Source organism: Nematostella vectensis, chromosome 4 (genome assembly GCF_932526225.1).
Source record: "Nematostella vectensis chromosome 4, jaNemVect1.1, whole genome shotgun sequence".
NCBI classification, from domain to species: domain Eukaryota; kingdom Metazoa; phylum Cnidaria; class Anthozoa; order Actiniaria; family Edwardsiidae; genus Nematostella; species Nematostella vectensis.
The window spans coordinates 14,444,225-14,461,802 of NC_064037.1; the positions used below are offsets into that span (position 1 = coordinate 14,444,225).

Here is a 17,578-nt window from a genome sequence, read left to right on the forward strand (position 1 = left end):
GGGAATCGAACCCGGGTCAACTGCTTGGAAGCCAGCTATGCTAACCACTATACCACCAACATTTCACTTGTTTCAATAATCTTGAAATTAAATGACATTGACAACTAAAACTCATTGAAAAGAAAAAGGGAATTTGCGTTGGCCGGGAATCGATCCCGGGTCAACTGCTTGGGAAGCAGCTATGCTAACCACTATACCACCAACGCTTCACTTGTTGCAATCATCTTGAATATAATTGACAAAGAAAACTTTGAATCCTTAACAAGTAAAAATTACATTTTGTTGGTCGTGATTCGAACCAGGTTAACTGCTTGCAAGGCAGCTATGCTAACCACTGTACCACCAACGCTTCATTTCTTACCATACTCTTGCATTTAATTGACTATAAAAACCATGATTCATTGACAAGTAAAAATGAAATTGCGTTGGCCGGGAATCGAACCCGGGTCAACTGCTTGGAAGCCAGCTATGCTAACCACTATACCACCAACATTTCACTTGTTTCAATAATCTTGAAATTAAATGACATTGACAACTAAAACTCATTGAAAAGAAAAAGGGAATTTGCGTTGGCCGGGAATCGATCCCGGGTCAACTGCTTGGGAAGCAGCTATGCTAACCACTATACCACCAACGCTTCACTTGTTGCAATCATCTTGAATATAATTGACAAAGAAAACTTTGAATCCTTAACAAGTAAAAATTACATTTTGTTGGTCGTGATTCGAACCAGGTTAACTGCTTGCAAGGCATCTTTGCTAACCACTGTACCACCAACGCTTCATTTCTTACCATACTCTTGCATTTATTTGACAATGACAACCATTATTCATTGACAAGTAAAATTGAAATTGCGTTGGCCGGGAATCGAACCCGGGTCAACTGCTTGGAAGGCAGCTATGCTAACCACTATACCACCAACGCTTCAATTGTTCCAATAATTTTGAAATTAATTGATAAAGACAACCATGAATCATTAAGAAGTTAAAATTAAATGTTGTTGGTGGGGATTCAAACTAGGGTCAGCTGCTTGGAAGGCAGCTATTCTAACCACTGTACCACCAACTCTTCACTGATTACCATACTCTTGCATTTAATTGACAATGACAACCATGACTCATTGACAAGTAAAAATGAAATTACGTTAGCCGGGAATGGAACCCGGGTCAACGGGTTGCTAACCACTATACCACCAATGCTTCACTTGTTCCAATAATTTGGAAATTATATGAAAAAGACAACCATGAATCATTAACAAGTAAAAATTAAATTTTGTTGGTAGGGAATCGAACCAGGGTCAACTGCTTGGAAGACAGATATGCTAACCACTATACCACCAACGCTTCACTTGTTCCAATAATTTGGAAATTATATGAAAAAGACAACCATGAATCATTAACAAGTAAAAATTAAATTTTGTTGGTCGGGAATCGAACCAGAGTCAACTGCTTCTTACCATACTCTTGCATTTAATTGACTATGACAACCATGATTCATTGACAAGTAAAAATGAAATTGAGTTGGACGGGAATCGAACCCGGGTCAACTGCTTGGAAGGCAGCTATGCTAGCCACTATAACACCAACGCTTCACTTGTTGCAATCATCTTGAATATAATTTACAAAGAAAACTATGAATCATAGACAAGTAAAAATGAAATTTCTTTAGCAGGGAATCGAACCCGGGTCAACTGCTTGGAAGTCAGTTATTCTAACCACTATACCACCAACGCTTCACTTGTTGCAATAATCTTGAAATTAATTGACAAAGACAACTATGAATCATTAACAAGTTAAAATAAAATAATGTTGGTGGGGATTCTAACCAGGGTCAACTGCTTGGAAGGCAGCTATCTTAACCACTGTACCACCAACGCTTCATTTTTTACCATACTCTTGCATTTAATTGACAATGACAACCATGACTCATTGACAAGTAAAAATGAAATTACGTTGGCCGGGAATCGAACCCGGATCAACTGCTTGGAAGACAGCTATGCTAACCACTGTACCACCAACGCTTTAATTGTTCCAATAATTTTGAAATTAATTGACAAAGACAACAATGAATCATTAACAAGTAAAAATTAAATTTTGTTGGTCGGGATTCGAACCAGGGTTAACTGCTTGGAAGGCAGCTATGCTAACCACTGTACCACCAACGCTTCATTTCTTACCATACTCTTGCATTTAATTGACAATGACAACCATGATTCATTGACAAGTAAAATTGAAATTGCGTTGGCCGGGAATCGGATCCGGGTTAACTGCTTGAAAGGCAGCTATTCTAACCACTATACCACCAACATTTCACTTGTTCCAATCATCTTGAAATTAAATGACATTGACAACTACAACTCATTGAAAAGAAAAAGGGAATTTGCGCTGGCCGGGAATCGAACCCGGGTCAACTGCTTGGAAGTCAGTTATTCTAACCACTATACCACCAACGCTTCACTTGTTGCAAAAATCTTGAAATTAATTGACAAAGACAACCATGAATCCTTAACAAGTAAAAATTACATTTTGTTGGTCGTGATTCGAACCAGGTTAACTGCTTGCAAGGCATCTTTGCTAACCACTGTACCACCAACGCTTCATTTCTTACCATACTCTTGCATTTAATTGACAATGACAACCATTATTCATTGACAAGTAAAATTGAAATTGCGTTGGCCGGGAATCGAACCCGGATCAACTGCTTGGAAGACAGCTATGCTAACCACTGTACCACCAACGCTTTAATTGTTCCAATAATTTTGAAATTAATTGACAAAGACAACAATGAATCATTAACAAGTAAAAATTAAATTTTGTTGGTCGGGATTCGAACCAGGGTTAATTGCTTGGAAGGCAGCTATGCTAACCACTGTACCACCAACGCTTCATTTCTTACCATACTCTTGCATTTAATTGACAATGACAACCATGATTCATTGACAAGTAAAATTGAAATTGCGTTGGCCGGGAATCGGATCCGGGTTAACTGCTTGAAAGGCAGCTATTCTAACCACTATACCACCAACATTTCACTTGTTCCAATCATCTTGAAATTAAATGACATTGACAACTACAACTCATTGAAAAGAAAAAGGGAATTTGCGCTGGCCGGGAATCGAACCCGGGTCAACTGCTTGGGAAGCAGCTATGCTAACCACTATACCACCAACGCTTCACTTGTTGCAATCATCTTGAATATAATTGACAAAGAAAACTTTGAATCCTTAACAAGTAAAAATTACATTTTGTTGGTCGTGATTCGAACCAGGTTAACTGCTTGCAAGGCATCTTTGCTAACCACTGTACCACCAACGCTTCATTTCTTACCATACTCTTGCATTTAATTGACAATGACAACCATTATTCATTGACAAGTAAAATTGAAATTGCGTTGGCCGGGAATCGAACCCGGGTCAACTGCTTGGAAGGCAGCTATGCTAACCACTGTACCACCAACGCTTCAATTGTTCCAATAATTTTGAAATTAATTGATAAAGACAACCATGAATCATTAAGAAGTTAAAATTAAATGTTGTTGGTGGGGATTCGAACTAGGGTCAGCTGCTTGGAAGGCAGCTATTCTAACCACTGTACCACCAACTCTTCACTGATTACCATACTCTGTCATTTAATTGACAATGACAACCATGACTCATTGACAAGTAAAAATGAAATTACGTTAGCCGGGAATGGAACCCGGGTAAACTGCTTGGAAGACAGCTATGCTAACCACTATACCACCAACGCTTCACTTGTTCCAATAATTTGGAAATTATATGAAAAAGACAACCATGAATCATTAACAAGTAAAAATTAAATTTTGTTGGTCGGGAATCGAACCAGGGTCAACTGCTTGGAAGGCAGCTATGCTAACCACTTAACCACCAACGCTTCACTTCTTACCATACTCTTGCATTTAATTGACTATGACAACCATGATTCATTGACAAGTAAAAATGAAATTGCGTTGGCCGGGAATCGAACCCGGGTCAACTGCTTGGAAGGCAGCTATGCTAGCCACTATAACACCAACGCTTCACTTGTTGCAATCATCTTGAATATAATTTACAAAGAAAACTATGAATCATAGACAAGTAAAAATGAAATTGCTTTAGCCGGGAATCGAACCCGGGTCAACTGCTTGGAAGTCAGTTATTCTAACCACTATACCACCAACGCTTCACTTGTTGCAAAAATCTTGAAATTAATTGACAAAGACAACCATGAATCCTTAACAAGTAAAAATTAAATTTTGTTGGTCGGGATTCGAACCAGGGTTAACTGCTTGAAAGGCAGCTATGCTAACCACTGTACCACCAACGCTTCATTTCTTACCATACTCTTGCATTTAATTGACAATGACAACAATGATTCATTGACAAGTAAAATTGGAATTGCGTTGGCCGGGAATCGAACCCGGGTCAACTGCTTGGAAGGCAGCTATGCTACCACTATACCACTAACGCTTCAAATGTTCCAATAATTTTGAAATTAATTGACAAAGACAACTATGAATCATTAACAAGTTAAAATAAAATAATGTTGGTGGGGATTCTAACCAGGGTAAACTGCTTGGAAGGCAGCTATCTTAACCACTGTACCACCAACGCTTCATTTTTTACCATACTCTTGCATTTAATTGACAATGACAACCATGACTCATTGACAAGTAAAAATGATATTACGTTGGCCGGGAATCGAACCCGGGTCAACTGCTTGGAAGACAGCTATGCTAACCACTGTACCAACAACGCTTCAATTGTTCCAATAATTTTGAAATCAATTGACAAAGACAACCATGACTCATTAACAAGTAAAAATTAAATTTTGTTGGTCTGGATTCGAACCAGGGTTAACTGCTTGGAAGGCAGCTATGCTAACCACTGTACCACAAACGCTTCATTTCTTACCATACTCTTGCATTTAATTGACAATGACAACCATGATTCATTGACAAGTAAAATTGAAATTGCGTTGGCCGGGAATCGGATCCGGGTTAACTGCTTGAAAGGCAGCTATGCTAACCACTATACCACCAACATTTCACTTGTTCCAATCATCTTGAAATTAAATGACATTGACAACTAAAACGCATTGAAAAGAAAAAGGGAATTTGCGTTGGCCGGGAATCGAACCCGGGTCAACTGCTTGGGAAGCAGCTATGCTAACCACTATACTACCAACGCTTCACTTTTTACCATACTCTTGCATATAATTGACTATAAAAACCATGATTCATTGACAAGTAAAAATAAAATTGCGTTGGCCGGGAATCGAACCCGAGTAAACTGCTTGGAAGCCAGCTATGCTAACCACTATACCACCAACATTTCACTTGTTCGAATCATCTTGAAATTAAATGACATTGACAACTAAAACTCATTGAAAAGAAAAAGGGAATTTGCGTTGGCCGGGAATCGAACCCGGGTCAACTGCTTGGGAAGCAGCTATGCTAACCACTATACCACCAACGCTTCACTTGTTGCAATCATCTTGAATATAATTGACAAAGAAAACTTTGAATCCTTGAACAAGTAAAAATTACATTTTGTTGGTCGGGATTCGAACCAGGTTAACTGCTTGCAAGGCATCTTTGCTAACCACTGTACCACCAACGCTTCATTTCTTACCATACTCTTGCATTTAATTGACAATGACAACAATGATTCATTGACAAGTAAAATTGGAATTGCGTTGGCCGGGAATCGAACCCGGGTCAACTGCTTGGAAGGCAGCTATGCTACCACTATACCACTAACGCTTCAAATGTTCCAATAATTTTGAAATTAATTGACAAAGACAACTATGAATCATTAACAAGTTAAAATAAAATAATGTTGGTGGGGATTCTAACCAGGGTAAACTGCTTGGAAGGCAGCTATCTTAACCACTGTACCACCAACGCTTCATTTTTTACCATACTCTTGCATTTGATTGACAATGACAACCATGATTCATTGACAAGTAAAAATGAAATTGCGTTGGCCGGGAATCGAACCCGGGTCAACTGCTTGGAAGGCAGCTATGCTACCAATATACCACTAACGTTTCTAATGTTCCAATAATTTTGAAATTAATTGACATTGACAACTAAAACTCATTGAAAAGAAAAAGGGAATTTGCGTTGGCCGGGAATCGAACCCGGGTCAACTGCTTGGGAAGCACTTGGGAATTCTAACCACTATATCACCAACGCTAATTGACAATGACAACTAAAACTTTTTAAAAAGTAAAAAGGAATTTGCGTTGGAAGGGAATCGAAGTAGTGTCAACTGCTTGGAAGGCAGCTATGCTAACCAGTATACCACCAACGCTTCACTTGTTGCAATTATCTTGAAATTAATTGAAAATGACAGCCATGAATCCTTGACTAGCAAAAAGGAATTTGCGTTGGCCGGGAATAGAACCCGGGTCAACTGCTTGGAAGACAGCTATGCTAAACATTATACCACCAACGGTTCACTTGTTCCAATTATCTTGAAATTAATTGACAATGACAACCATGACTCATTAGTTACGCGCATATTCGCATGTCTTCATAACCCCGCTTTGGTACCCCCCCTTCTGTTCGTATTCGCATGTCTTCCCCTAATAACCCACGGGTGTAAACTCGTGTATTCTACAAGTCTTCCCCGGTGGTAAGACATGGGGTCGACTCTGCGTCTACTCGAATATTCTACAGTGTAAGATCTGGAATATTCCCCATGTCTTACGCGCATATTCGCATGTCTTCATAACCCCCCTTTGGTAACCCTCGTTCGTATTCGCATGTCTTCCCCTAATAATCCACGGGTGTAAACTCGTGTTTTCCGCAAGTCTTCCCCGGTGGTAAGACATGAGGTGGACACCGCGTCTGCTCGAATATTCTACAGTGTAAGATCTGGAATATTCCCAAGTCTTCCGTGTGTATTCGCAAATATTTTTACTGATAGCAAAAGCGGTACAGGGGCCAGCCAATTATTTCATTTCAAAATTTTGGCGGTCTTAGTTGGTCGACGGTTAACCGCCTCAGCGTTACGCGTGTTATAACTTTGTGTTATAACTTTGCCTCTACCTCGAAATCCTATCTTCTTCAAGACGCAGATACAGTGGAATGCATATTATAAAGTTAATAGTGAGTTAAGAGTATATTTTGTGGGTCAGGATATTCGGGGGAAAGTAAAGCTTCGATAACAATGTCCTGACAAACTAAATTATAAAACTTACAATACCATTTAGCCAAGCTATTTATTTATAAGGAGATAAGCCAATAACCTTTAATTTCTTTGGATAACAGCGAAGCAAACAAAGAACTTATTCTGTTATGATTTATATTTCGTTCGAGGCTTCGGTAGTGCGATACCAAGCTATTTATCAGCAGCTGACACGCTACTGGTTCATCACTCAGTAAAGAGATTATTAGCTCTGAGGATTTCATTAGTTGTGCTGTCCTTACTGTTTATAAACTTATCAATTTTGCTGTGTAGAGTATTCCTGAGCATTGTATATAAAAACTAGGCTGGATAACAATGAACTTTTGTCACTTTTGCTGTCTAATGTGTTGCTCTTGTTTTGTTTTTCTTTATTTTTAAATACAAATAGTAAATAATCTCTATTAATTTTTCCTCTCTTTTTTTTCTGCAGGAAAAGGGACTACAAGGACTACAGTATGATGTTTGTGGTGATTATTAATCAGAACCAATCACAATAGATAAGTCTGTAATTGTAAAATTAGTAATTATTATTTGTCATGCCTTTAACTTAGTAGGTGTTCCACAAGCGCCTGGGTAGCTTTGAGTGTCTAGGCCCTCAACCCTGCTAGCAGAGCTTTCTTCCTGTTTGTAAGTGTGCTTTCGCGTGTTTGTGTATTTACGCACCCCTCTGTAACAGACGCGAAATAACAAATATACTATTATAACCGCGCTGATACGAACTTGTTTTAACACAGGTTTTACAATTCTTTCGAACCCTGAAAAACCAAATACCATGGACTAAAAATAGCTGTTTAGAGATTATAACAAGCAAATTGCCAAATGTTTATGCCTTTTATTTGAAAGCGTTGATATCGATGTACTCAAAATATTTTGATAGATCAAAACTGCATGCAAGCGCCGTCGAACTTGCATGTTAGACCACTCTTCTATAGATATATACTAAAAAGTATATGTTTTATCAAAACTGGTGCTTTCAATGAAATGCCAAATTCGGCAATAGCTGGCTTTTTATTTCAAACAGCTATATTGTTGTAACTGTGGTTTCTGGCTTTTTAGGATTCGATGGATTACAAATATTAGCGCAACAAGTCTTGGTTTGAATTTCATAAACAAATTATAAACCATCGAACCCGCGTCACCTTAAAACACAATAAATATGTTCTTTTGATAAAATTCTAATAGAATGGTTCATAAACCACTGGAAAACTCTTTAGCGTATTCATTACTAATACACCCCAAATTCATTGTTCCCTTTTGTTCTGGCTTGACTACATACTACACTCTAAATATTACAATTTGTTGCACATGTTTATAAATTTTTATTTTTTTAATAAATCAGTTTCTTATTGAACTTAGTACTGCCTCACTAAGTGCTGATTATTGATGTAACGCGAAATTAGCTATAGAACGTATTTATGTTTTTATCACTGGCTTAGCAACCCTACTAACTATGTAAGCATGTTATGTGATTTGTTATTCTGAAGACTGTATGCACTTGTATTTTACATTTCACTGACTTACATTGTTAATAAACTATTTTTAACATGAATATTATGTCCAAAGTTTTACTGTCTCCAAACGCAAACGAACACTCGAGTAAGAGCAAATAATCACCTATAGGAAAACCTAGGAAATATTTAGATATGCACATATAATCACCTTGTATGTAATGCGGAAGACAATCGCTTACGCTAGCGAATACTAGCGTACGGAATATTTAGGTATGCACGGAATATTTAGGTATGCACGGAATATTTAGGTATGCACGTATAATCTCCTTGTCTGTACTGCGGAAGACACGCGCTTACGCTAGCGAATCTAGCGTAAGACGCGGCGAATACTCGAGTAAGCGCAGATAATCACCTATAGGAAAACCTAAGGAATATTTAGGTATGCACATATAATCACCCTGTCTGCACTGCGGAACACACGCGCTTACGCTAGCGAATACTAGCGGAAGACACGGCGAATACTTTAGTAAGCGCCTAATAATCATAGGTAGGAAGACTTGCGGATGCGGTACGCTATCGCTCCCTTCTACCCGTGTAAGACACGGAATATTCTCCCAGGGAAGACGCGCGCAGACAAATGGAATATTCCACGTTTGCCCCGGATATTCCACATGTCTGCGCTAGGTGCAAACTCGACTTTTTTTGCCGTGATTTTACCCGCACTATAGAAATCGCATATATATTTTAGGGACCATTTTGGTATAAGTTACGTCGAAGTTCTGCTATTTCGGGGGGGGGGGGGGGGGGGGGGGGGGGGGGAAAGGCGATCAAGTCGTGTTTTGAATTCGTCAGTTTCTGCTTTCTTATAAACACCGGAGTGTGAATCGGAATAAAACTATAGCTGATCGTACCTACTCCACTGAAAACGCACAAAAATAAATACAAAATACTTAGTCTACGCATTCCAGGAATCATTTTGGTATAAGTTATGTTGGAGATCGTAATGTATTTGGGAAATAAGGGCGAGAGTCGTGTTTTGAATTCGTCTGTTTCTGCTTTCTTGTTAAACACCGAAGTGTGAATCGGAATAAAACTATAGCTGATCGTACCTACGCCACTGGAAACTCACAAAAATAAAAACAAAATACTTAGTCTACACATTCCAGGGATCATTTTGGTGTAAGTTACGTCGGGGTTCGTAATGTATCACCGGGGATATATAGGGGAAATATGCGCGAGAGTCGTGTTTTGAATTCGTGTTATTTTTGCTTTGTTAAATATCTCAAAGGACCTCATCTTAGAGCACCCTTCAGTCTTTTACGTTCTCTCTTTTACAAAAAAATAATTGTTTATTTTCTTCTTTAAAGAATAAAAACAAGACGAAATACATAAAAACCCGCCTCATACAAATTATCCTGACAAATACCTAAGACTGATATATCACTATTTAAATTTAGCGCGGTCTTCGCATGGTTGACTGCCGGATCCCAAGGGAGTGTAGAAAGTGGTTTGCACTTGTAAACTAACTCTGAATAATTAGCACTTTTTTTACGCTTTTCATAAGACTTTTGTGGTTTTTCTTCTGATGTACCCCTGTATTCTCCGTCGATTTTCACGCAAAAAGTTTCATTTTGAAGCTAAAATCGTGCTCTACCAAAATCCCGTGAAGGCATTTCAGGACCTCACGGTTTTGCGGCAATCGCTAATTGAAGTTTCTTGCTCATACAAATTTATACGAAAAATGACTGATATTCAAGAGCCCAACATACCCGGGTTTTTCCATTCAAACGTCATATGATGCATATCAGTATAAAGATCTACTCTTGCTCAACATGGTTCCTGTGAAAGGCTGTTCGAAACTAAAGCGTTAGTGAGTTATGACAGTTTTAGTCGTGCGCCTTGACGGCCATTTTCTCTGTATTTGAACCTCCCGCCGGCTAGTTAATGAGGTAACGCGCCAGTGATTTCTGTCTTTTAATTTATGGCATACGGAAATGTCCAGCCATTCTGCCCAATTGTATAAACTATGTATAATTGTATATAACAGTTTAGGATTTCTTGAATTCATCTTACTATGTGTTGGCTCCATTCCAGCACTATGTAACCTGTGTTTTATTCTAGGTTGCTTTCTAAACCCATTGGCCTTTATTTGTTTTAATTTACCATGTGTTGAGTGTTTGTCCTGCATTTATTGACAATGTATTGGCAATGTATTCTAGATGACACAGGTACATTCTTTGTAATATAAAACTCCTGATTTTAAGCATTATACGTGTGAGTTGCCGAATGAGGATTCTGCTTGGTTCTCTATCACGATAAGGTACAGATTTGGGTCTGTTTATTGGCCATTCCATGGCAAACTCAGAAGCAAAAAAGTATGCAAATCGAGACCTCAGACATTGTTTGGAGAAAAATTTCGCATGCATTGTATTTACATCAACAGATAAACTTACAGCTTTTTCAAACAAATCAAAATCGTCCATGGACTGCTGTAGTCTCTATATTAGAGACCTTACGCAACTCAAAACGGCGACGGCAAACGACGTTGTGTGACGCGGCGACGTCATCTTTTAGACCAAAAGTGACGCGTCTTCCGGTTTATTTTGCCGTCTTGTTGTCGTCGAGTACGTGAAACACCGGCGTTTGCCGTTTCAGCCAAAACGTGAGTACTTTTTATTGCTTTTAACTTTATCTATTGGTTATTCTTCTGCCAGATAACTTTTGAATTATGCAGAAAGTATATGGAAATGGAATTGGGTAGTTAAAATAACTTGCCTCTCTTTTATTTTTGCGAAATCATTTGCTTTTATCGTAGCGTATTTTTGTTGTCAACTTGTCAAAACATAGCCAAGCAAATCATTACAGAGAAATATGTTTGAACGCCTCCAATGTAGTTTTAAGGCGATATTTCTTCCTACATTTGTTCCTAGGAATATATTCAAGTTTTTTTTTCGTTTCGTTCAGGAAGTAGCACACAAACAAATGCAAGCATGGATTTTATTTGATAATTTCATCAGTTCAGCGATAACATTATAAACTCTTGTCTAAATTAGTTAACACATTTGGGAAGACAAATGACAAACTTTTTTTTCTATTTACAGATGGCAATAAAGTGGAATGCAATTCACGACAAATCGATGCTCATGGAAGTTATGGTCCATGAGCCATGGGTTCATAAACTTGGATCAACAGAGCGAGGGAAGGTGTGGGAGGGTGTGGCAGAGGCACTTAATGTCATCCCACAATTCTCATCAAATGGCTGCAAACTGAAGGGGCGTTCTGTCCGAGAGCGGTACAGTCTTCTTGAAAAAAAAAAAATACAAAAAAAGATAGCAGAAGAGATGAAGGCAAGTGGGATTGATACGCCGGAGCTAACAAACTGCTAGCGTTTGTTAGAGGAGCTGGTGGAGCGCTTTGCTGAAGCAAAGTTAGAAGTGGAAGCAGCAAATGAAAAAAAGGATTTGGATAGACAGAAGGGGGAGGAGCAGATGCGGAACCGGGCGATGGAGAAGCTGGGGGAGACGAGCAAAAGGAAGGAAGATGATGGGCCAATGGCAAAGAAAAGAAAAGGGAATGGGAGCGAAACCCCTGTATATTTAAGAGAGAAGGTAATAATATATATCTTTCGTCAAAAGTAAAATATCTTTCCTCAAAAGTAAATCTGACCCCTCAAAAATTTAGGGAGGGGGTGCTTCCCCTTTGGGACGGTAATGCTCTCTTCCTGGGTAGTAGATAATGAATTTAATGTTTCTATGCCAAAATACTTTAAAACCCAAGGAGGCATTGACACACACAGTGAAGAAATTGTTAATTACTATTGTGCTTCAGTAGTTGTGGATGTATATCATGGATCTTGTCTTGATGAATCAACATGAAGCTGTGTGTGTGGATGCCTGTTAATTGGGGGGGGAATTTTGTGTGTGATGGAAGATTTTCATAATAAGGAATAAAAGTTGTGATTGTGGTATTGTGTTTAAAGTTGAGCATTCTTATAAATTTCCTTTTTGCATGTAGTTTTAGATCACTCCCTATTATGGTAAAATATGTTTTACTATCAGGCGCAGGAACAGTTTGAGTTAAAAAAAGAAGAGCTTGAACTAAGAAAGCAAGAGACAGCTGCAGCACTCAAACAGCAGGAAGGGATGCTAGAGCACCTTCAGCAACAAAGCCGCCAACAGTTTGAGCTGCAACAGCAGCAATGGCAACAGCAACAACGGCAGTGGCAGCAACAGCTACAGCAATCCCAGCTGGAGCAGCAACAGCGACAGCAAGAGATGCAGTTACAGCAGCAAATGCAAATTGCACAAACAAAGCTCTTGATGTCCCTAATAGAAAAAATGAACAAGGAGCAGTAAATTCAATGCTTTTCTGCCCTTTTAATTTCTGAGTAACTATGAAAAGCCTTGAATTTACTGTTCCTTGTCCATAGTCAAGGCCGCAAGTCTCTGCCTATGCTCTTTTAATTATAGATTAATTGCAGAGACTTTTCCATCTTTTTTATTATTTAACTTATATTTACTGAAGTATGAATCACTTGACCATTATAATTGCCATGATAATTAATCTACTCAAAAATGAACTTCATGTGCATTTTGTATCCAATGCTGAGTTTTGGACTTGAGCATTTTTAAAATAAAGATGACATTTATTAGACAAATGCAGTGTTTTGACCTCAAAGCTTTAAATCTCATATATGAAGTATAGAAAAAATAAGGAGATAATAATAAAAGCAATGTTTACACTCTTTATATTTTCTAAAATTCTTTGAGTCTGGATCCCAAGAACATTTTAAAAATAAATATCCAAAAGCCCCCCGAAAAAGAACAATCAACATATTATCCATTTCCGTCACAGTACAACTGACAATTGCAATCATAGCAGCTTTGTATAATTGCTGTCCTTTTTTAAAGTGTTCTAGGCTCACATAATTAACAGATACTCCACTAGCATACCCAAATAAAAACAACAACAAATGTTTCCCATCCCCATCTGTGTCATTTTTGGGGGGACGCAGATTACACTCAATGTATCTGACATTGAAGAAATATTGCTTTCATTTTGTTTGTGTTTATGATTATTTGCAGTCAGTCAAAAAGACTCAAGCCTTGGTTATGACAAAGATAAAAGTAAGAAATAAAATAAAAAGGAATGTGAAACATTTCAACACTATTTTGATTTATAGTTGGCTTAAACTTTTTATTTTGCAATCAATATTACCTGAAAACTGAAAAACTTTTAAAAACAGGTGATACCATTGTGGGGTAATGTTACTAAGAATAGTGGTCATATAACTCATGGTCTTTTTATGACTATCATAATAAACAAGTTGTGATGAGAAATCTTTTGAAAGTCATATAGCCCTAATCTAGAATGATCATTTGAACAACATTGTCAAATAAAAAAATAGGGGATTTGTTTAAATTAGTGAAACAACTAATTAATACCCAAATGTCTCTTTTTTTCTCAACTTTTAAGCAAACCATAAATACGTAAAAAGCTCTTTATGACAAAAATACACTAAGAAAAATAGCTTGGCTAACAGGCCAAATTGCTTTCATACACCCCCTACCACTTCATATGTGTCAATCAAATGTGATCAGAAACCTTGAGACTTGGTCCGTAGACCTTTTTTTTTTTTTTGTTTGTTTTTTTTTTGGTTCAATTTTTTGCCAAAAACCTGGTGATTTCACGTTAAAACCTGGAGACCTGGAGAGTTGACAGGTATGCTGCTGACCTGGTTAAAACAGACTGGGGACTTAAAATTCCTGGTGGATTTTTGGCTTCCCCGTTACCTTCTAAGTTTTCAGACTCTCCATGGCAGAGTTTTCCCTCATACAATTTCCCTCTGACCTGATGGCATGGGAGACCCCCCTCTATATCTAAAAAAATCTTGGAAATTAACGTCCGGGTTGACGAGCTTGTCGGCAAAATTGCTGGGATAAAAGCTAGCCTCGAGTTTTCTCAAAAAGATATAAACTAACTAAAGCCGTCAAAGCTTGAGACAGCAGAAGACGGTATCGGCCAGGTAAAAAACTCCCTGGAATATTTCGAGAACCAGTCCCGCCGAAATAATATCCAGGTGTAAGGAATAGAGGAGTCCGAAGGCGAAACATGGTATGACGCAGAGGTAAAGGTAAAAGAGGCCATCAAAACCAAATTTGGTTTTGAAAACGTGGAAATAGAACAAGCTCACAGGGTTGAGAGCAGAAAGAAAGCCCGTGGCGGCGAGCAGACCAAGCCAAGGACCATCGTTTGCAAGCTCCGTGATTGGAAACAACGCGAGGCCGTGATACGGGAGGCAAGGAAAGTCAAGCCTGAAGGCCTGTACTTAGCGGGAAGACCTGGCGAGGGCTAATCTGATGAAATGTGAAGGCCAAATCCCCAAGATGAAGGAAGCAAGGAAAGCGGGCAAGATGGCGTATTTTGTCTTGGATCGCTTGGTTATAAAAGAAAGGAAGAACGCTGAATCTCCAGCCGGCGAATAGTGAGCTAAGTAGCAGCACTGGTAGTTTCATTCCTCTTTGCGAGGTTTTGCCTTTTTGTCATCTTACAGATGAGGATTTTCAACTAGCGCTCTATGAGCAACAAAATGGTTCAATTAAATTTGATCCGAACAGATTGGCTTGCCTAAAATTTAACCCATTACTTTCTGAAAGTACCAATCGATTAAGCCTAAATGATAATGATCCCGATGCTAATTTCTATGAGTCCTTCAACTGCGAGTATCTGTGGTTCTTTAACACTCAATACTGCTTCCATCCTAGATTCTGTGGGACCAATCCCCTTGCTAGACAAGACATAGCCCATAAATGTCAGTTCTGACATCCTGAAAACACACTTCTCCTTATCCAGATTAAACCCTTGTTCTCCAGCAGATCAAGAGTCTTCTGTAGCTTTGCACCATGTTCCTCCAAAGTGCGATTATGTCGTCGTGAATATTGAAGGCTCGCAGCTTGACAATACTTGCTGCACGATGTGCTGGTAGAGTTCTGGTGCAGACGATATGCCAAATATGAGCCGCTTGTGCTTTAAGAGACCTTCGTGTCAGAAATGTGGTGATAATCCTAGACTGCTCATCCGATTCAATCTGATTGAAGCCCCACTTGAAGTCTAGTTTGCTGAATGTAATGTACTCCCATTTGAGTTGTACAGAATAGCATCCACAGTGGTTATCGGGTGCCGTTCCCGTACCACAGCCTCATTAGCCATTCTCATGTCAACACATAGTCTTATTTCTCCATGGCCTGGGTATTATAACTAGGCTAGCCCAAGATGTAGGCCCTGACACTTCTCAATGATGTCAAGGTTCTTGAGCTCCTCAAGCTTCTGGTTGACCTTGCCTCCTAACCCGAAAGTTATGGCTTTCTTCGCAAAAAGTCTTACAGACTAGTCAACATGTATCTTAGCTTGGAATTTTTTTAATTTTCCCACTCCTGTAAAACACTACTTGTATTCTTCGAACAGTTCATCCTCTTGAACCGTATTCACTTGCATCCGCAGAACTCCTAGCATTTCACTGGTCTGTCTACTCAGTATAGGTCTTGCCAAGGCGTTCTGTCAATAACTTCTCCTTTTCCTCTCTTCCTCTTAAAGAGTTGACTTTCCCTGCTGTCTTGAAGCTGTTATGCTATAGATTTCGCTTAACTTTCTGCAGCTTCCATTGCTCTAGCAAGCTCTTGAGCGCGCCCAGGATTAGAGAAATTTCTTCCGTAAGTCGTGTGACTTGCACTTGTCGACGAATTGATCTCTCATGTGTTCCGTTTTTTTTGTCACCGAAATCACAATTATCCGCAATTTGGGACAGTCTCGTGACAAACTGGTCTACCGTTTCGCGTTCCTTATAATTCCTTTGTCTGAAACAATGTCTCTCGTAAGGCACGTTGATTTGCGGGCTAAAGTAGCTGTCGAGTATTCTTATATCGCTTGTTTATAACACTTGTCTCCGGTTGGCGCCTTTTCTAATGGGTCGGTTAGCGTTTAAAATATCTCTTGCACGTCTATTCGTGCACAAAGTAGTAACAATGCTTTCTTTTTCGATTCTTTCGTGATATCTTTTCCCGACGAAAAAACGGATTTACACAACTTTGCCTATCGCGCAAATATGATGTAAATATCAGGCACTATATTTGGTGCCTGATTTGCTTTGGTAGTAAACGTGTATACAAATTTTATATTTGCATGTTGTTCAAACACTTTTCAAAGATCAACTTTGAATAATTTGCTTGGATGGTAAATTTGTATGTAAATTTCATGTTTGTATTTTGTGCAAATAACATTTCAAAGATCAACTTTGATTGATTTGCTTGGATGGTAAATTTTTATGTAAATTTCATGTTTTTATTTTGTTCAAATACAGTTCAAAGATCAACTTTGAATAATTTGCTTGGGTTGTAAATTTGTATGTAAATTTCATGTTTGTATTTTGTGCAAATACAGTTCAAAGATCAAATTTAGATTTGCATGGATTTACACTCACTAGATTATCTTTACTTATATCTGCAAGGTGTGTTTTAATATCACTTAGTGTTTGACGGTGACAGTCGTGTGCGACAAATTGTTTTGTTGTCGCTTTTAGTAGGCCAAACATCTAAAATCATCATCAAGATACTAGTGAAAATCGTCGAGTTTTTTGTGTGTGTTTCTTATACGCGGGTTTGATGGGAAAAAGGCGAGAGCGACCAGATGGCGGTGTAATATATAGGTTATTTAACGGCTGGGAGGTCCGGCCTCGGTCAGCATTTCCCAGACCTCTGTCACAGTTTTTCTCTATTCGGACCGACCTCAAGTCGGTAAATAACTTATTTATTTTACCCTTAAAACATTGTTCGAAAATCCCGCAGTCAAGATATTTTAGTATCTTGCGTCACAGTCACGTGGTTTCTCTGTATGTCGCTTACATACTGTAAAACCACGTGACACTTGTATTCTACTCACA

General features: G+C 38.6%; 14 non-coding genes and 1 pseudogene across 14 annotated transcripts; 1 reads left to right on the forward strand and 14 right to left on the reverse strand.

Annotated features, from left to right (window-relative positions):
* Positions 1 to 134: 134 nt before the first annotated feature.
* Positions 135 to 206, reverse strand: Trnag-ccc. Its single transcript has one exon. It is a non-coding gene; the product is annotated as a tRNA-Gly (tRNA).
* Positions 207 to 565: 359 nt separating this feature from the next.
* On the reverse strand, positions 566 to 637 carry Trnag-ccc. The gene has a single exon. It is a non-coding gene; the product is annotated as a tRNA-Gly (tRNA).
* Positions 638 to 852: 215 nt separating this feature from the next.
* Trnag-ucc lies at positions 853 to 924 on the reverse strand. The gene has a single exon. It is a non-coding gene; the product is annotated as a tRNA-Gly (tRNA).
* Positions 925 to 1,948: 1,024 nt separating this feature from the next.
* On the reverse strand, positions 1,949 to 2,020 carry Trnag-ucc. The gene has a single exon. It is a non-coding gene; the product is annotated as a tRNA-Gly (tRNA).
* A 360-nt stretch (positions 2,021 to 2,380) lies between these two features.
* Positions 2,381 to 2,452, reverse strand: Trnag-ucc. The gene has a single exon. It is a non-coding gene; the product is annotated as a tRNA-Gly (tRNA).
* A 215-nt stretch (positions 2,453 to 2,667) lies between these two features.
* Positions 2,668 to 2,739, reverse strand: Trnag-ucc. The gene has a single exon. It is a non-coding gene; the product is annotated as a tRNA-Gly (tRNA).
* Positions 2,740 to 3,099: 360 nt separating this feature from the next.
* On the reverse strand, positions 3,100 to 3,171 carry Trnag-ccc. The gene has a single exon. It is a non-coding gene; the product is annotated as a tRNA-Gly (tRNA).
* Positions 3,172 to 3,386: 215 nt separating this feature from the next.
* On the reverse strand, positions 3,387 to 3,458 carry Trnag-ucc. Its single transcript has one exon. It is a non-coding gene; the product is annotated as a tRNA-Gly (tRNA).
* A 504-nt stretch (positions 3,459 to 3,962) lies between these two features.
* Trnag-ucc lies at positions 3,963 to 4,034 on the reverse strand. The gene has a single exon. It is a non-coding gene; the product is annotated as a tRNA-Gly (tRNA).
* A 360-nt stretch (positions 4,035 to 4,394) lies between these two features.
* On the reverse strand, positions 4,395 to 4,465 carry Trnag-ucc. Its single transcript has one exon. It is a non-coding gene; the product is annotated as a tRNA-Gly (tRNA).
* A 216-nt stretch (positions 4,466 to 4,681) lies between these two features.
* Positions 4,682 to 4,753, reverse strand: Trnag-ucc. The gene has a single exon. It is a non-coding gene; the product is annotated as a tRNA-Gly (tRNA).
* A 360-nt stretch (positions 4,754 to 5,113) lies between these two features.
* On the reverse strand, positions 5,114 to 5,185 carry Trnag-ccc. The gene has a single exon. It is a non-coding gene; the product is annotated as a tRNA-Gly (tRNA).
* Positions 5,186 to 5,401: 216 nt separating this feature from the next.
* On the reverse strand, positions 5,402 to 5,473 carry Trnag-ucc. The gene has a single exon. It is a non-coding gene; the product is annotated as a tRNA-Gly (tRNA).
* Positions 5,474 to 5,689: 216 nt separating this feature from the next.
* Positions 5,690 to 5,760, reverse strand: Trnag-ucc. The gene has a single exon. It is a non-coding gene; the product is annotated as a tRNA-Gly (tRNA).
* A 5,981-nt stretch (positions 5,761 to 11,741) lies between these two features.
* LOC116616710 lies at positions 11,742 to 13,530 on the forward strand (annotated as a pseudogene).
* The last annotated feature ends 4,048 nt before the right edge of the window (positions 13,531 to 17,578 follow it).